General features: G+C 35.5%; 1 long non-coding RNA gene across 1 annotated transcript; it reads right to left on the bottom strand.

Annotated features, from left to right (window-relative positions):
• Positions 1 to 21,559: 21,559 nt before the first annotated feature.
• On the bottom strand, positions 21,560 to 22,210 carry LOC133522738 (uncharacterized). Its single transcript, XR_009800118.1, has 2 exons — positions 22,000 to 22,210; positions 21,560 to 21,691 (listed from the first exon to the last, which is right to left on the bottom strand). It is a non-coding gene; the product is annotated as an uncharacterized LOC133522738 (long non-coding RNA).
• Positions 22,211 to 26,740: the final 4,530 nt, after the last annotated feature.

The raw sequence follows: 26,740 nt of genomic DNA, 5'->3' as shown, positions 1-26,740 counted from the left end.
TTAGCAGGCCCATGTCTATACAATTAGATACGGATCGGTTCTGTCAGCATCAAAAGTAATGTGTTTGGTTGAAGATATATTATGTTACTTTTGACACTGACAGATCCAATCCACATCGAATTCATATCCTGTCTATAATTAAAATTAGAATACGCCTGTTTAAGTAGCAACAAATATTATAGTTTACAGTACGTCAAAAAAATGTGTGAACTTATCCAAATACCGTAAATTTAAATTAATACCTTAGCGGAAAATAATTATAATTATTTTCTTCGAAACGGCGATATAGCAAAATGCAATTTTATATTTTAATAACGTTACCTGGAAACTGGTAAACATAATATTCATTATGAGACCTATTTACCACGCCCAATGTCGTTAAACTCCGTTTTATAACCTATATTTTATGTCAAATGATAAAATATTCACCCTTGCTGTAAAATGGTGTACAAATAAAATCAGTAATACAAAGAAGGAAAAAATGGGTGATAATGAAAAATAACTATATGATACTTGAATGACGTAGCTAACTAATTATTTTTACTTGTGAGAGTATTAAAACTATTAGAGGTAGTTAGGTACTCTGAGGTGTATTTCTATTAATGCAATACAATAGAGCCACCAAACCAAAACCTATTTGCAAGGTAAGGTAAATCCATTAGGTACATTATATCATTTTAATAATAACTCTTTTGCTTGTAACATTTTGAGTACCTTCCGAACATTAAAATATAAATTATAGTGCGATTAGATTGCCGTTTTAATACTTAAACGACACTGTTTTTTTTTCAAATAACATAATGCTGAAGTAAATTCAGTTAAGAAAAATATTTAAGTAGGAATAAGTCCAAAACTTCATCCATAGTTCATAGACACAAAAGCAAATCAGCGATAGGCAACCTACTTACAAATGATGTAATCAGCAACAGGTTTTGTCAATTTTAGGCTACTAGGCTAAGGTGCCACCTGCGGAACTGGAGAGACTCCGGCGGAAAACCAGGAGACTCTTCAACAGGGCCATGAACACAACGGCCGAAGTGGACTGGGATAACTATGTACTATGAAGCCAAGGCGAGGTACAAAAAAAGACTGCGGTATTGGAGATACAGCAAAAGGCCAGTCTCTCAGCGGTAAGGTTGCGAACCCTTAAGATATGGTCTAACATCACAGGAGCTCTTCACACAACATGCCTGGAAAAAGTGTATCACGAATTTCCAGTGCTCAGGTCAGGCACGGATCGGATTCACAAACAAGCTATCTTCGACAAAAAGTACAAAATACAGTTATATGAGGACGACAATCACGAAGGACTCAATCCCCGGGAGCTGAGAATCTTCACTGATGGGTCCAAAACAGACAGCGGATCGAGCTCTTGAACCTTCTCAGAAGACCTGAACATGTCAATCACCACTCCGCTAGGAGCCCATAACTCGGTATTCCAAGCTGAGTGCATGGGCATCATAAACGCGGCGGCTGCCATCACTGCAAGGAAGGTAGTAGGATCCTCCATCCGCATACTCTCCGACAGTAGAGCAGCTCTAAATAGCCATATAGTTAAATCCAAACTTATACACGAATGCCACGAACGACTAATGGAGGTATGTCATAATAACAAGATCACCCTACAATAGATCAAGGGACACAGTGTGATCCCAAGGTAACGATGCTGCGGACGAGCTTGCCAGGCAAGGATCGAGTGCGATTCTTCCGATACCGTATAGCAAGGTACGCTCAATGCTGCTGGCACGTACAGGAAAACTACACACAAAACACTAGCTGAACCAGACTGTATGCAGACAGGCAAAAGAAGCCATGCCTGGCATCAACGGAAAGGGCGCTCCTTCAACTAGGGAAGGTCCGACTGAGTATGGTAACCAGTGTCATAACAGGTCATGGACTATTTAACAAACATCTTTTCACAACAGGTGTCACAGAGTTGTGAGTGTCACAAGTTTGCATGGTAATGTACATCATAAATTTTTTTTAGGTTTATCATTCTCTTATTTTAGAAGTTACAGGGGGGGGGGGGACACACATTTTACCACTTTGGAAGTGTCCATTATATCCATAGATATCCCACACGTATGGGTTTTGAGTTTCAGTTGTAAGTATGGGGAACCCCCAAAATTGAATGTTTTTTTTCTATTTTTGTGTTAAAATCTTAATGCGGTCCATGGAATACATTTACTTACTAAGTTTGAACAGTATAGTTCTTATAGTTTCGGAAAAAAGTGGCTGTGACATATAAACGGACAGACAGACGGACATGACGAATCTATAAGGGTTCCGTTTTTTGCCATTTGGCTACGGAACCCTAAATAGGAGTGTACAGGTTTTTAAAGGGTCGGCAACGCGCATGTAACACCTCTGGTTTTGCTGGCGTCCATAGGCTGCGGTGACTGCTTACCATCAGGCGGGTCGTATGCTTGTTTGCCACCGTCGTGGTATAAAAAAAAAACATTGGTGTTATGCTTCTATTTACTACGCATACTCCGCAGCCGAACCAGAAGTATTGATGGTGTGAATCAGATGCTAACACACGTTGTTGCCTCCCATAAGAGGCACCGACCTATCTGCTAATAAACCACTGTAAGACCCTTTTGTCATCCGAACGGCACAAACCCGGAGGCTCCAGGACACAGGGAATATTCGAAAAACGCCTATACTCGTTACTGACTCTGACAACTACGGCCATGGTGACCGTCCTAAAAAATATTTATGAATTAAATATCGTATCGAAAAATTACTTTTGCCCAAATTTTACAAACTTTTACCTTCCTTTTTTATTAAAGAGACTCGCACCCGCAACTTCTAATAAGTCAAAATGTATTAAGCTAACATTGTCGGCAGGCGAGGATGTCTCGAGCGCAAGCCGACTCACTTTACACCTTAATGGAGTTCGATTCTCGCCAAAAGACAAGTTTCCGCGTCACTTAACTTTACTTCCGTCGTTATCGATATTTATTAGGGTTCCATTTTTTACAGACGACTATTTCATTATGCGGCCGTTGCCATGAGACCTCGTGAGAACACAGAGCCGTTTAAGTTAATTATAAGGACAAATTTACCTAAACCCGCTAACTCAAAGACACTTGATCTTACTTGTGCCAGTATTCGTGTTGTTATTAATTTGGATTAAGACTAAATTGTACCCCACTCACACCCCACACGCATAAAAAAAAACATATTTTTTTCCAAAAGCAAGGTTTTTACGAAGCATAGTAGGACATAATGAACACATTCAGTCGCAGCTTCAATGACATGGTCGTGTACCCGTGTGGGAGGGTTTATTTTTTTATCAATAATAGTTATATTTAATATGTGCGTACCATTGCTGTTTGTTAGTGTGAGCACTGGCTTAATAAAAACCGAATAAACATTTTAAAATAAGTCATACTCGTAAAAAGTAAACGAGCTGCACTTTTTTGACAAGATAATCCATAATGTCCCAGTCAGTCCACTGAAAGAAGGTTTGAACGTGCAGAAAAAGAGCCGAAAACATTTCATGGGAACTTTGCAATTTTAAAATTCTCTTTGGTACATTGTTATAGTATTTTATGCAACAGTTGTATAAGAAGGGTCAAAAAAGGCGAGTGGCGTGAGTTACAATGTGAGCCGGAACCGAAGGCGTAGGCGAACATTGTAAAGGAATACGCCACGAGCATTTTTTGACCTACTTATACAACGTTGCATACAATACTTTTCCTACGAGTCAACAAAAATAAATCTTAATGTAGGTAAACAGAGCAAAAGTATATAGCCAAGACGCGCAAGCATACTCGTACCTTGTTACGTGCCCGGCCCGCCCCGGGCCGCGGCCGGCCGGTCAGCGACACCTTCTCGTAACTCATGAGGCCCTGGTACTTGCTACTTGCTAAATTAAATTTTTGGACAGTTTTTTCTCGATTTTGGCCACCGTAGCCTACGGAGACTAACAAGCAACGCTAAGCGGTCTTTGTAGTCTATGGGTGTTGCTACGGGTGTCACATGCGCGTTTCTGACTTATGAAGTAATTGTTTTTACTATGCAACCAAATGAATATTTTGTAAGTTGGCAGCAATGCACTTAGTTTAAAAATGTATTCGTTTTGATTTTGTTAGGTTGGTAGCCATTAATCGCAGTAACGTTATAGCGATTAAAAGCACAAGAGCTGTTATGAGGAATAGACAATATAGACTTTTCTTGAAACCTTTTATGTATGTTCTTATATTCGTGTTAATGAATGCATAAATGACGGATAACGGTAGAGGAGTAGGAAAAATAATTTACACAATTTTTTGAATAAAATCTTTGCCATAGTATTGAAATTGAATTTGGTATTTCGACTTCAAACATGGGTAAATTTGACTAGGTATTCATCGCGCCATGTTATACCGTCAACTTTTATCTGCAATAGCAAATGAACCTTCGTAAAATTTTACGGCGCACTCTTGGCAGTTTTTTACATCTAAAATCGAGAGTGTCACTCTGTGATATACGAGAAGGGCTGTCAGTCTGTACGAAACCTTATGTAGGTTAGCGACTATTTACCAATAAAAGCGTTAGGGTGTAATGTTACGCCATTGACTATACGTGTTTGCTTATTTTATGCGTAGGTATGGATATTAGATGCGGTTTGAGAGGCTTCAGCACTTCGGCAGCCATTTTGAGTTTTAGTTAAAAATGCTATTGTGCCTATAAAGTTACCGCTTAAGGGAAACTGTTAGCCAGGGAGTTCCGTGGTGTTTCTCTAGTAGAAGGCAGTTTAACATGTCACAAACAGTAGAACCAACCTTATCGTCATAGTAACTCGCAACGAAGGGTTTCAGATATGTGTCATATCTTATAGTTTCCTGAATTTTAACTACCTAACATTAAGTCTAATAAAATACTCGTATTCCTGATTATTAAAAATAAAAAGCAAAGCCATTTTATTCTTCTAAATGATTGCATTGTAAAGAGTGCCTTGATGCATTATATTTTGGCTTCGCACTTGAGAAAGTGTACGCGACGCGTGAATTTATTTATACAGTGTAGACCTACCTGATCTCAGAATGCCTCAATATTGATTAAAAAAAAATCATAACTGCACCTGGAGTGCGAATTTTGATGGCAGCATCCGCAGCATCCATATCCTGTTTTCGGGATTTTGATTATTACCCAGAATTATCCAAACATTAATGTATTTTCCACAACCTAGTTAACCGCAAATAGGGGCGTGACTGTCCCACTCATACTCGTTATTTAAGGTGGAGTCCACACTACCACACCTTTTATATTTGTTCTATTACATAAATTATTCAGAAGCGGAACGAAATGCGATGGGAAATCAGATACGAAATTATTCGAATTTTATGCGATCAATTTTTTTTCTCAAAGGTATAAAAAAATATATGTAAATGGGGAACATAGTTTGTATGTAAAGTAGAGTACTTGTGTAATTGTTTGTTACTGTAGAGATGTTAAAATAGGAGATTCTTTTTTAATACGTTTTGAAACGAACTTTACTCCTACATATACATACGTTGTGAATTATTATAAACGAAAATGTTTAAATTACAAACTCCTCAGTAGGTACTCGGAATCATATACAAGTTTTTAAGTTGTTAAGATAAGAACTTTAAAATAAATTGCAAACAGCAGAAAAACTTACTAAATGTCTGTGACGAAATTTAGACAAAAGTTTTATATACTAATGTCGTTACTTCTGTCATACAGTATCATACTCGTATCATATTATTGTGAAATAAAACTAAGTGTGCAAATAGTATCTTCGCGTATTAAACTGACATGCCAATCACTTAGTTTCTTATTCCAACGAATAAAAGAGCAATATTAATCCAGAACACTGAAGCAAAAACTGCCTTTAGGACCCTAAGGCAATCAGCAAGGCAGTAGTTACGTACACAATAACGATTATTAGCAGGCATTAGCTAACTGCGAGTTTCTCCTTGCCAGCGTGAGTAGGGTTAACTTCTAAGAGCTTTCGTATTTGCAGTGTTTACAATTTTTTTTGTTTTTAAAAGGAAGTCATGCTACTGAACACTAGCTGCAAAAGGCTATATCCACTTATTGAATGGAATTCATTCATAAAATTGGCAGGTATGCTATTCTGCAGCTCGGTGTATATTAGTTGCGACTAGCGATTTTAATATTATCTATCTACTCGTAACTAGCAGTTATTGTATTAAGAGGCAACAGGAGTGTTCATTTCTCCATACAAACGTACTCGTCTGTTTCCTAAGTGGTCTGGTGATATCTTATCTGTGTTGGGCTGTTTTGCTTTATTTAATATTTTTGTTTCTAAAGGCGCTAGTGTACTTCAACTATTCGTAAAAACGGCCCAATTTACTAGGCCGCAAAGAGAAGCATCGGTTTTAAAACTGACATCAATTAGCCGAAAAAACAAAAACAGTCCGACACGGATAATTTAATTACCATTTAGATCTCAAAATTCCATTACATTTGATTAAGTTTTGGAGCAGGAAACAGTCGAGTACGCAACTAATTTTTTTCGCAGGATTTATAGCCTAACCTGGCGTTGTCCTTATCGCACTAGTTTTAGAAACCGCTTCCTAACGGAAGTCGGATATATTCACCTAAAATATTTAAATCTCAGCTCCCGTATCCTCTTTATTGCCATCCTGTACTAAGTATTAATTAGTACATAATGTTATACGGTTTCCTTTGCGTGCCATTCCTGGGATTAAATATAATTACAACACTATAATATTAATCAATATATTAATTATATATTAATTTGTATTATTAGTATTTAATTTGTAAATTGTAGGTAGTGATGTCGGTTAATTTTTCTCAAGTACTTACAAAGCCTGCATCTAACAAAACATCTCTTTTTGACCCAGTGGTTGAGAATGCCTTTTGTACTTATTATTTTATGTGCAATAAAGTATAAATGAATAAAATTAATAAATAAATATTCGATCGTCGGTGTGAGAATGTAGTTTATTACGGTTTAGACATTTCAGCTCTCGTCTTTTAAGCAATTAAAAGAATATTATTTATACACTCCAAAATCACATTGGTAATAAAAATGAAAATCTGAATATTTTGAAGGAAAACGAGTTATGACATGAGAAAGTATTAAAATCCATTTACCCGTATATCACATTAAGATCTAAACGTGTTTGCTTCCGGAGTTACAAATGAATGTACGTGACAGTTATAAGTGATCGAGTCACACCACACTTTCTACGCGTAACAAACTGATGGTTGATATGGGACAGCTTCTGGCCGCCTGGTTGCTTGAAATAATTAGCTTGTTCCATTTTTATTTATATATATTTAACTAATTGGAGATAAGTCTCAAAACTTCACGCTCCTCCTTTTCAGAGCTCATAAAATAAATAATCCACAGATATCTACAATAATATTATAGACCAAGACGTAGCACACACAGGAAAGTAACGAATATTGTTGTATTTATGGACGTTGAGTCTACAAGATTATTATGGAAAGGAGCGTAATTTAAAAATATTTTATAGTATTTTCCTCGCGTTGGTGTTATTAATACTTTTGTGATTCATTCGGTAGCAAAGTTTGTTTAACCCTCGTACCTTGAAACCTTCGCAACGCTCGTGTATCAATATTAACACGAAAAGTTAAACAACAACTTTGTTGTTGTTATGCTGCCAGTATTCGGTAAGCAATTATTTTTAAACACATCTGTATCTACTCCTACAGCTGAAAAATATCCTAATTTTTACTCTAATCCTGGGGATTGTTTAATTAGATAACATTTCATAGAGAAACTGCTTAATTTAATTTTATTTGGAAATATCGCCTTGTGTTTGAAATAAATACTAAAGGTAAAGAATATTAACATTAATATAAAAATGCCTGACTATATTTATGTAAAACAAACGTTATACGTTTGACTGAACACCTATTCTCATGAATAAATTGTTAATTTATTTCTTATTACGAGGATAAGTGCTCCGCTCCGCATAATGCCCCACCACGCATAAAAATTATTGTTGACATTAGAAATCCTTCTCCTTTGAACCTAGAATTTGTTGCAAAAAATACAGCTTGTATTTTCATTACAACCGCATAATCAAAGGGTAGTTAGTTAAGGCTTTAATGAATACACTTTCATAGGGTTTATGAAAAATGGACGCCTTTTGTTTTTCATATAAAATAATTCAGCAAACAATGTATCAGTATCACTGCTTTGTTGACGCAACATGTCATCACACCTGTCATAAGTGACAATGATATACGAATACATTGCCGCTCGAAAATTTTACAAAAAATAATTATACTCTGATAGTTAAGACTAAATTCAAAATCTTTCAGAATTATTTTATAGCACTAAAAACTACGTCTAGTTTAAGTTTGCGGTTATATCAAAAATACACACGGTATAATAAGCAATATAATAGTAGCGGAGCGGAATAGTAAAAATGTATAATGGAAGCCCTAAATTAAGGAGAATGGATGGGAACCACATAGTAAATAGTGATAATATCATTTTTAACAAAGGTACAAGGGACCAATTTAAACTTACGTACATTTTGACATCAAAATAATATCTAAATGATGTCGCCCAAATACATGTACTAACAAGTACGAACAAAATGCACATAATTTAGATATAATTCTGATGTCATCGTTTGAATTGGCCTCTGATACTGTTATTATAATTGAATACCTACTTATATGTCTGCCTTCCGATCAACGTGTTTAACCAATTGGATTCAAAAAAATTTTGAAACATCTTACATTCTAATAAGTCCAGACACTCAAGATGATCTATTCCACTCAGAACGCGTCTCATTACGTCCACCTCCTTGGGATCATGCTCACGTGACAGATTAACAACAAACACAATATTTACATCTCGCAATATAAACACAACGACTTGCTTCTATTAAAATAAGGTTCAAATTTGAATTGTTAATATGTAAATGAATCGTTGTTAAGTTACTGGAATAATTTATGATTATTATAACGAAACACCAGCATTGATGCAGTAACAGTCATTTGTTTTCTTCGTCCACCTCGCTTGTTAAAAGAAAATCTTGACATGTGTGGCGCGTGGGGGTTCTTTGTAAGAAACCCACGTGGCAGTAATTCTTTTGTAATGCTTTCTAGTTTATTTGTTATTGCTTATGAATGAGCCAGCTGTGTTTGTATGCAAAAATCTTATTAGTTTCAAATTTCAATGGGGATTTATTTGAAGCCGTCATCGTGATGAAGTTATTCATTGTTTCAACATTTAAATATGCATATTGTGGCACAAAATCACTAAATTCAATTTATTTAACACTGCAGAAATTATTCATCGTTCTAGAAATTCTTTTGAAATTTAAAAACGATATCACACAAATGGAAAAAAGAATTGGTTTTCATTTCCAGGATTCAATTTGATACGAGTGCCTGCATAAAAGCTAAGTAGTAGAAACGGAATGAGTCACCAGTGATTTAAAATGAAATAAGACTATACGAATTCTACGATAACTTTTGCAGTCCTCGAACCTGAAAGCGTGCCTAAATGCCTCGAGTTAAAGATCAAAATACAATAACAGTTTGTTTTTGAAGCATAAACGCAATGAGATATCATCCTGAGGGTCGAGCGACCTTTTTTCTTGATCGGTATCGGACGCACTCGATGCTTCCTCGCGACAATACTATCGAAATTCTTATACACATCGATATGGTAATGTCGATGCATTCCAAACCTTTGTGTACTTATGTTGATGAGGTGGGCGAAACTCCATTGATATACATTCGATCTTATTGTTAACGTTATTGGGAGGATCCGTTTTAAAAGGCAATTTATTCCGAGGGACATCCGATAATGCTTCGTAATTTTTTGTGCTCGATGTTTTTGACATGTTTCGATGTCGTGTCGAGGTATGATATGTGTAATTTATCTGGAGTCATGCCTAATCCTTGTCGAGGCGAGGTCACGTCAGGGCACGATGACGTTTACAAAAGGTGGTTAATATTAATTCATATAATAATAGACTTTACATAAACTTACACATGTAGGTGTTGCATATAGGTACACCAAGTTTCTGAAGAAACTTTTTTTTTCGAGGTACTTATAGTATGGCCATTTTCACGAAATAAGTTTAATTTTTAATTTGCGTGCAAAGTGTCTCCCTAACATGGCAGGATTGCGTTCCAAACACATCGCGGGTACTGTGCTCTTATTTTAAATAATATTATAATATCACTTTACGTATGGGACGGGTGCTAGTGTGGAACACCCTATCTCCACGGCACTACTGCTAAGGCAGACGCCGGCGGCAGAGGCGGCCGAAAAATTGAAAAATACTAAAATATAGGCTAGGGCTATGTATTATAGGGGTCTCGGCGCGGAATACAATTTCGTACCATTTGGCGTCGAGACCCTTGGTCCGTGGAGTCTGAGCGCCCTTAACCTGTTTAAGGAACTATCTAAAAGGATTAGAAAGGTCACCGGTGACCGTAGAGCTGGCAGCTTCCTCGGTCAAAGAATTAGTCTTGCAATACAGCGAGGAAATTCTGCTAGCATCTACGGCACCATGATAGTTTTTATTAGTATTTTGTTTTAAGACTAGTATTATTTATTTTTAGATCTAGGTTTTAAGTTTTGTAGTTTAGTTTTTAGTACTTTACGTAAGGTATTATAGGTAAAAATGGACTTATGTCTGTAGTTTCGAATTTTTTTGTCGCTTAAACATATTTATGGGAACAATTAATTGAGAGTTTGTTACTCAAAGCCAAAATAAAACTATGTATGTTTTAGTTCCATTCATATTATCCCTAATAACGGGACCAAAGCAATAAATACTCATCAAATAATTGAAAAAAAAACTGTACTCTCCTTTGTCTACAATATTAAATTAGAGACCTCTTTAGACCCGTTTGCTCCATCATTGAAACCACAATCGTTCATGCCCATAAAATTGGTATTTACCCAAATTAAGCGTTGGCTGTAATTGATACAAATGGTTGTTTCCAGTTAAATATTAATTGATGAACCAAAGAACCAAGTCCAGACCACTTGCGCAGCGACCCAATCGTTTCATTAATTTGGTGCTATGATATGCAATTATTTTTTAAATGTTTAATGGTTTAATAAGTTCTAGATAAACTCAGTCCTAAACTGTAATTTGACTTGAAGTTTCTCTTCTCTTTTTAGACAGCACTGCAGCATATGTATAAATGAAGTTTTTTAAAATGTATCAGCTCTTCAAATATGATCATTAATGATTAATTGTCTCAAACGAAATAAATAAATATATCAGGGAATGGTAAACAATATACATTTTATAATTAGATGTAACTAATATTTAATACTTTTTAGTTTATGACGGATAGAATACCAAACATGGAAATGTGCATTCCTTCTTTAAAAAAAAAACATAAAAATAGTACAGTAACCCACAACAATGTTAATTAAGTGAACATCTACATATAAATGACTATCGTTTCCGTCCGTTACGCATTTCTATTGCATTCGAATCGGTATTTGTTATAGTGAAATAAAAATCCAATAAAATCTCACGGCGTTCGGGTATGACCGTTTAACGTAAATGTCATTGTTTTCTATTGCCGGGAATGCTGTAAAATGTTATGAAATGATCGGTTTTAGGGTACTGTAAGTACGTGTTATAAAGTGAAGCTTTTGACAACGTTCGTTCGTTTACCCTTAAAAAAGTAAAGAGTAGATACTCAGCTTTACAGGGAAATAATCAACTATAGTGGAATCTTACAGAAAACGAAATTAGCATTAATATGACATGATGCAAATGAAATGAAATTTAATAGTGAAGCCAATTCTTTACCATCGGATTCTTTTTATTTCCTCTTGACTTATCTATCTTCAATAATAATATAATTATACTGTTCATACAGAACCCAATGAAGAATTTTACTTAAGTAAGTATAATTTTTTTACCGATTATTTTATTAAATCTGTTAGTGTTAGAACCCTGCTGCGTAATGACACTCAAGAAAACATTTCGAATAGTAATGTAAGCAAATCAACTGAAAGTTTTGTCGCTTTAAATAAAAATAAAGTAAATCTTATGTAACGGCTTACGTTATAAAAATCAATCGCATGTGATTTACTGGCATCGTGTAATAAAATAAAATTCTTAAATAATGAAGATAACAAATGGTTAAAACGGACCCACGTAACTTTTATGTTTATACTCGAATCTATTAGGAAAACTCGTAACGGCCCAAATGTTATTATGTAGATATAAATTTGGTCCAGTGATAAACCTCTTTTTCTAGTAACAAATCACAAAATATTCCATAGCATAGATTCCATTCACAGCCCAATGTTCATATTTAGTCCTCTACTGGACATGTTGCTGATTTACTGTTGCTCCCAGTTAGAAACTTTCCTAATAAATAAACCTTATTCGTGCCGATGTCAAACTCCATGCTTCCACGAGTATCTGCCGCTTTGGACACGACCGTTGGTTTTTGTGTCCAAGCAACATAAATTTGTCCCTTTCCCCACATACAACACATCCCGGGACCTTTATGAGTAGGGTCACCCTATTTTATGCTAAACCCGCCATTTTATCTGTTTTAATCGCTGCGTAATGAACTTTGTTAGACCACGCAAAACACGCGTCCAAATAGTTTGTGACATTATCGTTTTGCGGAACAGCTTTGCTAATCTAAACAAGTTAAGTGTTTCCTTTTTTTGGTGAATTAGCTTTAGGATTTATATTTTGGTACGCCATTTCAATATCAAGTTAATTTTATCAATATATAATCAACCACATGAGAAGATCTATTCTATACTGCCTTAGTGAGATAAGCCTTAGTTACTGACATCTATGCTACCCTAAGGTTGTCTGGAAGAGATCGCTTACAGCGATAAAACCGCCTGTTGCTACCTTTCTTTACATTGTAAATCTGTATTTAAATTTGTTTTCTTTGTGGTGCAATAAAGAATATTGAGTACTTACTTATCTATTTTGTATTGCTTTAGGGATTGATGACATGCGTTTATCGACAATCGCTAATTGCGAGATAACATTTCTCGGAATGATAGATGTGACTTAAAGTTTATTTTTCAATTCAATTCAATTAATTTTTATTTATCAAGTAACATGACTCATACAATTTGTTAGTATACAATACAATATTAATTCTTATATCTAATGTTAGTATATAATTAATAAATTAAACATAATAAGGGCTGCAAGACACATGCATCTCACAGCAACGCCTCAAGTATGGACAGTCGAACCTGTCCGCAATTGAGCGCAGGATGGGGTTGGGGCTGTCCCGCACCCGGCGCATCAGGGATCAGCATCGCTTGCGTATGGTCGCATGAAAGCAATCCATACGCGCCTCCGCAAACATCCCAGATGCGCTACAGAAGCGGGGCAGCCCCACCAACACCCGAAACGCATTATTATATTGTATTCGGAGGGCTCCATAGGCTCTCTGCGTATAATACCTCCATAAGCTGCATGAGTGTAAAGATGTACTTATACATACATATATTTTTCATTTCCTTGCAATACTTAAGTTTATATTGGCGTTTCCTATAAACAATTCCCACTTGGCGGGGCTGGAATTGAACTATCGTCTTCTGCAATCCCGGCTGATATTAGAACCCCTAAACCACTCAGATAATAGGTAGATCTACCTAACATGATTATGATAAAATGTACAAACATATAAGAATAAAAATTACAAGTCAAAAGAAAATAACATTGTATCTTTGCACTAAAAAAGTAGGAATAAATAAAAAGAAATAAAAATTCTAAAATAAACAAATTGAAATAATAGCTTACTTATAAATAAAGTAAAAAATAGTCAATTATATCTCAAAAACGGACTCGCAAAATGATTTGATTAACTTAACTTACTTACTATATTTAATCATGTATAAAAATGTCGATAGCAGATTTTCCAAAGGAATTTCGTGGCTCGCTTTGTTTTCTTTGCAACTTTCGATACTTATTTCTATTTGAAGTATTATTAAGAGCAAACTAAGTAAGTAGTTCGCCTAGTTCTTCTTGAGTTTCTTATACAATATTCAGGACTATTATTCTTTTCAAGCGAAGAGCTAAATGTTCAGTTCTTGCCAACTGTGTCGGGCATAACTCTTGTGCCAACCAGAACGATGATGGACAAAGAAACAGTGCATCTTATTTCGAAAATTGCAGCCGTTTTGAGGAGAAAATATAAGTAAAAAATACAAATAGCAACAAACAGGCCGATTCGAATGTACACTGACATCAGAATGATATTTGAATCGTGTCATTAAGCTAACATTTAGGGAAAAGTACGATCGAAATACACAATAACTGAATGACATCAGTTAGATGTAATTTTGATATCAGTGGACATTCGAATTGGCTTGAAAGTCAAGATTCGACTTGCTTCGCCATACGGCATATGTTTTAATAATATTGTAAATCCACATAACTGTCGCAAATTTAAAAATTTAATTGTCTAAAATTTTAAAGACATTATATATAAAAGCTTAAATATCTTCTATAAGTATTTAGTTTTTGTGCTGCAATGCAGCGATAGAATATTAATCTAATTATTAAATAATTTTGTTCTTTAAATTATCAAAGCGATATACATATTATAAAATGTTTTGAATAACCTACTGTATCATCTTTGTCTAGTTTGGCTAGCTAGCCTACTTCGGTCATCTGCAGAGACGTTCAATATTGGATTTAAATGGAAATTTTATATTAGTTATTTGCAATTTCAAACATAAGTTTTGCCAATGAAGTGTACTGGTTCTGGTTTACGAGTCGTTTTAAGAGTCCGCAGCAAGATCGGATAAGTTCCACCTTCCGATACCAACGAAGTTTCGTTCTCATTTTAAAACTACTCGTTGGATTGTAATGAAACTTTGCACGTGCAATGACATGAGATATATATATGCCTGTAATAAGTTTATATAGCTCCAGCTTGTAAAACAAACGAAATAGGGTAAAAACAAGTTTTATATGCAAAACTTAAATTCGCTGTATTATTTAACTATGGTAGGTACCTTAAGCTACACAAACTAATAACAGTCATACCTTTTCCTATTGCAAGTACATAGTTTTAGAGCAATCTAGTAGTATTAAAATGAGAATGTAACTAGGTTTCTATGAAGAACCGAGGTTGCTGTTGCCTCTTAATATACCATTCTTCTACGTGCCGTAGCTTTCAGATATTTTATAAGATTTTTCATTCTGTTATTTTAGAAGTTACAGGGGGGGGGGGACACATTTTACCACTTTAGAAGTGTCTCTCGCGCAAACTATTCAGTTTAAAAAAATTGATGTGTTGAGTGATATTAGAAACCTCAATATCCTTTTTGAAGACCTATCCATAGATATCCCACAAGTATGGGTTTGATGAAAAAAGATTTTTTGAGTTTCAGTTCTAAGTATGGGGAACCCCCAAAAAATTTTTTTTTTCTATTTTTGTGTGAAAATCTTAATGCGGTTCATAGAATACATCTACTTACCAAGTTTGAACAGTATAGCTCTTATAGTTTCGGAAAAAAGTGGCTGTGACATAATCGGACAGACAGACGGACATGACGAATCTATAAGGGTTCCGTTTTTTGCCATTTGGCTACGGAACCCTAAAAAATTAATATGAGTTTTAATGTATTTTTTTTAATTTATTTGTACATAAAAAGGTAAAAGTATTACTAAAAATGAATTGGCATTTTTTCACGATACTCTGTTTCTCTCAATACGGATATTTAAACTAGGCCCCATCGTGGCAAAATCGCCATCAAAAAGGCGTTTTGCAGTAAGTAACAATGCAGTATTTTTTAAATTGGTATTAACTCTGAAACTGATCTGAAAAGTTTAAAGGACATTTTAGTGTTTAAATATGATCAGAAATACACTGTTAAAATCTTTCGAGTTCGTCGTGAACACGTTGTATAGTTTACAGGAATTCTTTGTTCTAAATTTATAATATTTTCTTTTCTAGTCCCCAAGTCAATATAGTCCCGTTCGCCCGCCCGTACCTAGTCTATAAACACGAGTCCGCATTTTTTCTGAAAGGTGTGAAAATTTATGCATTACATTACAGAATCACCCTATATTGCAACTTAAAACGAAGCGACGTGTTTCTAAATCCACTTTCGTAGTGCCTGTAGGTGTCGCTTCTAAAGCAGGTTACTCGTGGACAGATTGTAATACTTCTTCAATACAATTGTCTTATGGTGTAGATTTTTTAAATAACTCTTTAATATAACGAAATACAAATTAATGTTGGGTTAAAGTCGCATTTGTTTAATCTCAAAGTATATAATGAAAGCAAATTAATTTTAGTCTGATCTATATTTTGCGCTAATCTTGGCAAGTTTACGGCACGCAGCTATTCGTTTGAGAAATAAATACGTCCCGTAGGCTCGCTGAGGCTCAACATGTAAATCACGGTAGTCGCGGTTAACGAAAGTTTTTCATGAATATTTATTTTAGCTTTGGATTTTTCTCACCGACATATCGGAAAGCCCGATTATACGATATTGGGATAGTAACAAATCGCAACGTGGCTACCAGAATGTATATTCTTATTAATTTGTTAAAAAATAAGTATATGATAGCCACTTAGCCACGTATTTACATTGGCATTTGACATTAGTACTTGAGTGGCGCGATAGATGGCGCTGCGAGTTGTGAAATTAGGTGTTATCTCGTAGGTGGTTCAAGTGGAGGCATAGATATCTAAATATAGTATTTAAACGTAAATACTTTAAAATTTTCAATCGCAATCGTTAAATAGTAATCGTACTATGCATGGTTCGCTTCAGCAGAAAAGCCGCGAGCGTTTTCGCAAATCTTGCAAGTCGAAAGTTTGTATCGCGGAGTTTTGGGCGAGGCAGTATTCAGTTAGTTAGGCTCACATGTGTGCGATATGCGAGTTGGGTGTCACTGCTACATTTGGATTCGCAGTTCAACTTGGTGTTGAAACGAGTTAATGTGATTTTTGCTTGACTAAGTTAGTTGCTGGGAAACTGAGTAGGTTTAAGTATTTTTCGAGATAACAGACATAAATTCTTATCGAAAGAGTTCAGAATTTCGTATTAATCCCTGTAATGGAAAGCGTAAGAGGTAATCATATATATCTATATTTTATTAAATTATTTTGATAATTTAGTTTTAAGCAGGGCTCTAAATCATCAAGATTATTATACTCATTTTTATGTTTGCTGAGACGCGGACAGGTAGCTTCGACGCTATCTGGCGGAAGAAATCGACCTTGCTTTTAAGCAGGGTACGTGGAAGCAGTTATAACATCTTAAATATGATAGCTAATAACTAATTTTCATAGGACGATCAATTGATGTTGATGTGGAAACTTTGTCAAAGTACAAAATCTATGTTCATTATAAAGTACTTACGTAGGCCAGAATCAACTAACACAGAATGGACCACTTGGTTTAATTTACTTGGTAACCGACCAAAACAAGAATATGCCATCTTTGCTACTTGAAACAAAAACTTAATTGAAATATCTGAGAATTTGAACGGAAATCTCCCCATGGATCTGTAATTCATTCGAAAAATTAAATGCCACTTAATCGCAAGTCAAGCATATTTAAAGTCCGTGTGTAAATGGCCTCGGTAAAGGTTTTAACTCCAAGAGGATTTAATGAAAATCATAAGTTTGTATGGCGGAAAGTTGAGCTTTATACACGAACTTGTATCCCGGCGATACTCCGACTTAGACAGTAATTTGCTGACGAGCCACTTGAGAACTTCTCTCGCGCCATTTTGACAGCCCTTCCCCCCTTTTCGCCTTTGAAATTATCACATTTTACTTGAGAAGTTTTCGCTTAAAAGTAAACTAGAGTTCGTCTCCTCTCCTTTAGATGTTGAAAAAGAATTGTTTTAATTTCGACCTTGACATAAGTTAATTATAAATGTAACAGAACTTCTTCTGTTTGAGTTGAATTTTGCGCGTTTGTAATTAGTTTGAAGCGTAGTATACCTTATAGTCGAAGGTGCAGAAAGCATAAAAAGGTCAAATAGGGCGTCGTCTGAACAAAAGATTTCCTTTGGCAGAATTTATCTTTGTATTTTATGTTGTGTTGCGAGAGTGCAGGGTGTACGGTAATGTGGGGAGAATACGGTAACCGCTTACCATCAGGTGGGCCGTATGCTTGTTTTCCACCGACGTAGTATATAAAAAAATAAGATAAATTTAAGAACTGGGCCACCCAGATTTTTGATCAAAGGGGAGGAATTTCAGCGTCGGCGACGGCTGAGGTTATCGAAATCGGTTGAGCAGTTATTGATTCCCCATATAAACCTACACCTCCCTTTTCACTTTTCAAGGAATTTTTCGGAATAAAAACTATCCTATGTTCTTCCTCAGGACTCAAAATATCTTTATACCAAATTTCATCAAAATTGATTCAGCAGTTATGGACTCCCCATACAAATGTCCACCTCCCTTTTCTAAAAACTATCCCATGTTCTTCCCCGGCTCGCAAACTATCTCTATACGAAATTTCAACTGTCCAGCTGTCACGGTTTATCAGATACAGCCTGGTCACAGATAGACAGACGGACAGTGGAGATTTAGTAATAGGGTCCCGGTTTTACCCTTTGGGTATTTTTTTATTTATAAAAAGAGAAGTTACATCAGTTATGGTTACCCATAACTGGTTGGCTGGGTTTGAAACCCTAAAATAGTACATTACGATACAAGTGCGAAAAATAGGAAATTCGAAACGAGTGGCGATAAATTAAAACACGACCGAAGGGAGTGTTTTAAATCGACACGAGTTGCGAATTACCACTTCGCACATGTATCGTACAACGTTTTACAGTACATATGGCCCTTTAAATGTTCGACACAGTAACGTAATATGCTACTTCTCGCACTAGTGCTATAAAGTAGCCCCATATGTACTGTAAAGGCTTTTTTTTCATATTTTTTATGTTTTTACTTCGGAATGGTATCAATATCACCAAATCCTGCCAAAGTAGTTAACGCAACGCCGTATTTTTTGACCTGCATCTTCGACCATTAATTATATAGATATTACTACTGTTTCATTTATATACAACAAGTGAAACATAATTATTAGTATTCATATGATATACTTAGTTAAGGGCAAAAACCATTTTTCTAAATGTTGGCTTAATAAAAGGGTCTACTGCCGATTTCTTCTAGGTTATAAGGCGATAAGTTTCGATAAAGGCTCCGAAGGCACGAGCTCTGATTTCCTTTCATTTCCTTTTAGGAAACTTAAATAGAACTGAGAGTTCTCTGCCGACGAGGCGGCGAATCAATTATTTGTGTAACGAAACTCTTAGGGCCAGTTGCACCATGCCCATTTGATGTACTGATCATGTGTAAAAATGGCGCTAGCGAATGCTAACTGCATATTTGCGTTGCACCACGCTATGTGTCCGTTAAAAAGTTACGCTGCCCTTAACCGGTGGTAGACCACTGGTTAACAGCAAAGTCGTTCGATAAATATGGCGGCGCTTTTTGGAAATTGTCCGTATTTCACGAATTTATGTTTGATTATTAAAGAATTTGAGTAAAAAAGTAATGTAAATTATTAAAAATATATTTATAACGATAAAAAGGTGGAAATATCTAAACGCAAAAACGTGTGATAGTTGACATAATGGTATTAAATGTCATTTTAGTTGCGAGACGACTCGTGTTTCATAAAATGCATTAATTTGTTCTGGATATTCAAAGAAAAGGTGTGTTTTAAATTGAAATCGAGTGCAGAATGAGTTTAAGTTGAGGATAAAACCAGATTGATGCTATCACAGGTTAAAAAATACGTCCCATAAAGTGAAATTCGACGGCATGTAATGAACACTATTTATCTACAGACTGGTCATTAAAATCAATTTAAAACGCTCTCTGTTTATTGGAATGAAGATAAGAATGTTATATCCCTTGGAAATATTAGTGGACTAACTAAGATATTCGAAAACAGCGAGATGACAACTATAAACATATACAAAGTCGGCCTCTGAAAATCGTAACCCACAACAGAAGTGAACTATATTTATAACTATAAACGCACATAAAACAAGATGCTACATATGAAATCAAGTATTTTAGTGTGAAGAAAATGTATTGGACAATTCCAGACCAGTCTGCATAATAGGTTAAAGTGGGCAAAATGTGTACCTAATGTAAAACTGATTATAATACTTCAATTCATACATACTTGCTTGTGTTTTATTTGCTTTTACAACATATCTTATTCATTAACCCTAGAAACAACAACTTTGTAAGTAATGAACTAAAAACAGTTTTATTTATGGTGATATTTATATTTAAATTAATATTTATTAGAATACAAAGTTACAATTAGATTTACCAATTAACAGCTCCAAAAATCTACAGTTATTTTGAGTGTGGGCTACCTGGGTATCTCTTATCTTCAATTATTACATTATACCTATTATAGGGTCCCACACCCGTTAGCGACATGGCATGGCAGGGTGTCCTTCAGCATATTGCCGAGGCATCCCTACACATTGAGCTCTGCTTGTGAATGTCAAGGTATCCCTCTGGAATTTTCAGGTTTACCAAAGTGTCTTAGACATGCCAGATGTTCTTAGCATTTATTTGTGTGAGGGATGCCTCGGCATGCCCTGACATACTTACCTTGATACTATGCCAAAGGATCTCTTACTGTGTCTAGACAATAGTGGCCTCCGAGCCTAATAAAGTAATTCTTCTGGAAATATCGAATATACATGAGAACAACTGAGTAGTTTAATAGGTATAAGTATAACCTGCGGTGGCAGCATGGTTCCATTTTTATCACTTGTCACTATACCTGTCACTTTTGAGCTTACATACTTGTTAGAACGTGACAGGCATGGTGGCAAATGATAAAGAGCTGACCATCTTAATTGTTTCCTTTCATACTGGATAACATTTATAAATATAACAGCCAATACCTGGGTTAGATAAAATATAACATGGCCTCCCTTCTGTCACCTGAATTTTACTTGTGTTCAACCAGTCATACAGTGGAGTCTCATATAAATAAATGACAATGTAACAATTATATGTAACCCTAGCCATGTATTGGAAATAACATAACAGTAAATTAGTAAAAATATAATCCATAGGTCTTAATTTGCAAAAGAGCATTACAACATACTTTAGAGAATGTGTAAACCCATTATTTTTAAACCTGACTACACATTTATTATACACAACTGACTACTGACAATACCCTACCTACATATTAACCTACCAGTCCCTATAAATCATCATTTAAAACCTAACATACCTAAATAGCTCTAAATTCAGTCATAATACCAGTTTTTCAACAGCCCATGCATGTTTCATAAATGATTTATATCATGATCATCCCAATAAAGAAAAAAATAATAATAGTTGGAATAAACAAATGAAGTCACCAGTATGACAGAAAATATAATAAGTAGGCACTTAAATCTAATTGTGAAATAATATATTATATGTCAATGAGTTGTTGATTTCTCTCCGGATAACCTTTTACCTCCATTAGTCACTACCTAAAAAGGATTTAGTGTAAGATAGAAAATAAAGTAAGATAAGGTAACTAAAAATTTATTTTATTATCATCAATGAAATTCAGATACTATTTATAATACTTTATTTTTTGCGACAAGTTTTTCCAGTTAATCTAGTGTATGACTCTTTGATTTCTTGAATCGATTCACTTGTGTGTAACTTTCCTCTTGTATTCCATATCAAATGGTGTATATCAAACCTGAAAAGAAAGTAACATGAAATTATTATGCATAAAAATATATTGTGATCCGTTTCAACCATTGGCAAAAAGAAAATGCTTAGATCAAGCAGGTTTAAATTAAAGTACAAAAGTAACTTGAATACCTGCTACTAACAGAACTAACAGTTATGTATTATTGTGTCAACAATATATGTAATTGGAAATAATGGAAATGTTACTCCAACTGTCGGTATTTGGGTCATAGTCGTAGATAGCGTAGGTAATTCCTTGTGCTTAAGGCTCTGAAAGTAGTTAGGGATACGTATTAAACTAATAAGATAACTTACCAGGCAATGCAGCTCCTCGTTTGATTCGGCTTTGCAGCTTGGAAAGCACTTGGCCACTGAACAATCGTAGTCATAGTCAGCAGTTTTACTTTAAAGTGCCATGAAGATACATTGTTTTTAATATAATCATAAGTAAATATATAGAAGATTGGCATGGCATAACTTGTGTAGTATTTAGATTTAAAACCTGAAAAGAAACTAGTTCGCGCCTACAAAAGTTTTCTCGTTGTTGAAAAATTTGACAACTTTGACATTTATGACTGGGTTGCTATATGAAAAAATAATTCTACCATAAAAATTTTGGTAGGAACGCGTTCATAGTATGGCCACACGATTAGCGACGACATTCTGTTATTTTATAGTTGGTGCAACGCATTTTATTTAGCAATCGATAAGACCCCCACGTAAGCGTTAAAATTTAGCGAACTGTGCTTACGTTAGCAGGTGGTTTGGTGCAACTGGCCCTTAGTGGATTTGATCTGTTGACGGATTATGAAGTTTTGGTGTTATCTTCAGGTAGTAATTGGTTTTAGTGACATAGAGTGCCTATTTCAAGTAACTGTGTACCGTAAAATGGGATGAGTAGGGACGAAATCGAAGTTCAAACCTGGATAAAAGTTTATTTTTATATGTAGCACATTTATTTATATACAAAAAAGTGTCCCGGATGTATGAATTTTAGTTATTCAATGATAATTTGTTGTTTCATTTCATAGTTTCAACGATAAACACATAGGCAATCCCAGCTCACACCGTAGTTGGGGTTAGATGGGATAGCAATGGGAAAATTGCTAGGGTTGACACTTCCGGATTATGACAATAGCTTGACTTGTCAAGAGAATATTTTATTGTATGTAGCAAAATTTTGTTTTATTTATGCTCCTACATAAAACGATTTAATATTTTCTGTAAGAAGTGACCTTTATTTTTATGTTTTATAGAGAAAAAAAAATTAATTACTTTGGTTTAAGTTGGTGTGAGGGAGCGGTGGTGGGTGAGAGGTACAGTTCTATCGGGCGATAGTGCGAGGACGGTCGCGGGGAAGTTTAAATGGCCGACTTTTCAAATATTCTATGTACACTTAATTTGAATGAAAGTCGGTTAAATACTCAGTATAGCCTGTATTACTGTATGAAATAAAAAGGGCACATTTTAATATTACATGTTCATTTTATTTGCAATTTCTTCAACTCCTCCGATACTTCAATATTTATTTTAATAATATCTACGATTTTATCATAGTTACCACTTAATAATTTATCACTTTTGACTACTCATGCAAATTGACAAAATTCATGACCCAACTGTCCCCGTTGTCGTCCCAACTCACCCCTCAATACATGCCTACTTACCCCATAAAAATCCTCAAATGCGGTTGAATCGTTTTCTATGTTAAAACCATTATAAATAAGGCAAATATAACTTATGTTTTTCTGTTTTCAATAAGCCTCGTAAGAATATAAATGATATCCGAAAAGTTGAAGAACACTCACTTTGGCAAATTTTACATAAAAACGAAGTTAAATTCAAACAAATTCCGCCGCTATAGAGCATCAACTTTGACAGTGAATTGGTGTTTTAAAATTGTATGATTGGCAACTCAGTATTACCAAAAGAAGAAAAAATGCCTAAAAATATAATCAAATTAGTTTAAGAGCATCCTGAGCCCGAAAATTAAAGTAGCTACTGAAAAAAGAAATTCTGGATCCGCATCCCTACTCCCCCCGCAATTCCTACTCACCCCATTTTACGATACCTAAGAATTTATTATTATCACGTAATAGTACCGTTAGTGTCCCTACACCCTATCCCAAAAGAAGAACCGCATCCTGGTCCTATTTAGCGTCATACATAACTCGATATGAGATTTTTTTAAACAATTTGTATGCTTTATATGTAGTTGGCAGTTCATTCAAAGTCTTAAAACGATTCCTCAACAACCCCATTTTAGCAAATCTGTAAAATAATCCCATAACGTTCCAATAACAACATGATTGGTACGTGTCCCTCAAATCCAGAACTGAATGGATAACATTGCAATTGTACTTATAATCCCTCCCCACATTAGGTGGCATTCTTTCAACACTGCACGGGACGCGTCGAGTGTATATGACAGTATAATAAGCTCACACCCTCACTATATCGAAATTGGTATTATTAGGATCCATTTTCGGATTGTTACCATTTTGTGTTGGTCCATTGTGCTCGTTTTATTTTTGTAGTAGCGGGGAACGACACATTGAAACTATATACTTCGATGTTATTAAATTAGACCCAACTTAGGTTTTTTTTAGGCTCAATTTAGTGGCCCACAGCTGGGCAAAAGCCTCACCCCACTTTTCTCACCCAATCCTGTTATTTGTACATTCCCGTTAATCTGGATAAAATGCGTCCAAGTCGTCCCGCCATCTCCTTTTCGGTCTGTCTGCACCTCGGCCTGTACCATCTATGGTGTTCCGTGGGTTCAACTCGATAACTACTCGTATTTTGGCCCACCGTTCAGGGTGCATGCGGCAAACATGTCCAGCCCCGTCCCACTTAAGCCTAAAGCCTTAGATAAAAATAAAAAATAAAAAAATAGGATTTTGCAGACTTCCTAAAATATGGGGGACGTAGTTTATTTTAAATGGCGGTAAGGTAACACTATAACTAGTTCGTCCTTGAAATTACATAATGTGCCTGCTGATACAGTTACAAACATAAAATGTTTAATGGAAAGCTTCACAAGTTATACAATAAATATAAAAATATACATGTATCTGCGATAAAATCTGGAATAGTCATACGTGCTGTATGCTCATGACGTGTCGTGGTGGATGTTCGTAGTACACAAGTCATGTGGCATTTAGGAAATAGAAAATACATTAATTAATAGCACAATATTATTATATTATATGTATAGCCTTGATATTTCAAGGCTACACGACTTGATTAGTAAAATTATAATTAAGTATATTTGTTTTTAATATTGTTGAATGCCAACTAAATGGCACGCACGCACGCAGCACAGAGAGCCATGGAGCGCGCCATGCTCGGCATCAAACTTCAAGACCGAGTGAGGAATGTCGAGATCCGACGTCGCACCAAGGTGCAAGACGTCGGACACGTCATTACCAAATTAAAATGGAGCTGGGCGGGACATGTTGCCAGGCAGAGTGATGGCAGGTGGACCAAAATGCTAACGGAATGGTGGCCGCTTTCAGACGAAAGGAGTGCCTGGCGTCCGTTGGCTCGTTGGGTGGACGACATTCGGAAGACTGCGGGTTACTTCTGGATGAGATTGGCTCGGGACCGGGATAAGTGGCGTACTAGAAGAGAGTCCTATGCTCAGCAGTGGGCGATAAAAGGCTGATATGATGATGATGATGATACCTTGTTTTCCCTAAGTAAATCGTTTAGGATTCAACCGACTTCCGTTGTGTTAATTACTACCCTAACGCCGCACATTTCATGGCAACCCTGCCAGTCGTACTGCTTCTCAGCAGTCCTGGTTGTGATCGGTTACGAGCCAACTAGACCGTGCCGCGTTCCACGTATCAACGACTTTGTCACTCGCACTCAAGACCATAGGCAGGAGTCGATCCACAAAGAACGAATACAAAACCGCCAAATAACGCAAAACGGTGCCAATAAATAACGCGAAAACAACGAAAACTGACTTAACAGACAGTAATTCTTCACTGACCTACATAACATCAACGTTTGAATATGTTAACCATTACTACGAGTATATATAGAAACAGGTACCGCAAGCAAGAACCTATCACAAAGAACGGTCCGGTGGAGCAACAGAGAGACATGTAATCAAAAAAATAAGTGGCAATCCCGAATGTCACCTCGCCACCGGAGGACTTTCTCACCTTTTCTCTAATATATGACATCTATTTCACTTCATAATTTAATGGTAACCATAGTAAGTATATAAGATATAACATATAACTACTTAAATATACAAATCAAAAACATTAATAAAAATAATTTGATTTGTTCCCTAGTCTCTTCGTTCTAAATATTTTCAGACATAGGTAATGTCGAGACTGTAATAATGAGCTAGTTATAAGTCGTATAAAACTAACAACCAGTGGTGCTGTAAATTACTGCAACAGTTAAGTTTATCCGGGTTTCTGCAAGCGAAGTAAAATGTTAAAAGCTTTTCCAGCCCCAAATCCTAACCAACTTATTTTGTTCTCGTGGTATTTGTAGTAATGGAACGGATTATTTAATTACAAAGGTTGAATTAAAGTCCATTTATCTCATGTAAGTAGATTTCGAGAGCACTTACCTAAATATTTGACTGCCCTTTAGGTTCTGTTTACCAAGTTGCTTTCATTAAATATGGTTCCTGTTAGATTTCTTCTGCGGGTACTAGGAGTTAAAAATTAAACAAAAATCCTAATTAAGTTTTCAATAACAGCGTTAAATAATCGCTCATATGGGTTTCATCTGGTCATTTCTTTATTTTATTTACTTTACAAAAATGATTGAAATATATTGACGACCGGTTTGGCCTAGTGGGTAGTGACCCTGCCTACGAAGCTGATGGTCCCGGGTTCAAATCCTGTTAAGGGCATGTATGTGTGTGATGAGCATGGATATTTGTTCCTGAGTCATGGGTGTTTTCTATGTATTTAAGTATTTATAAATATTTATATATTATATATATCGTTGTCTAAGTACCCTCAACACAAGCCTTATTGAGCTTACTGTGGGACTTAGTCAATTTGTGTAATAATGTCTTATA

This window comes from Cydia pomonella, chromosome 11 (genome assembly GCF_033807575.1).
Source record: "Cydia pomonella isolate Wapato2018A chromosome 11, ilCydPomo1, whole genome shotgun sequence".
Lineage (NCBI taxonomy): Eukaryota > Metazoa > Arthropoda > Insecta > Lepidoptera > Tortricidae > Cydia > Cydia pomonella.
Note: the sequence above shows the minus strand (reverse complement) of the source record. Positions and strands in the feature narration are given on the sequence as shown.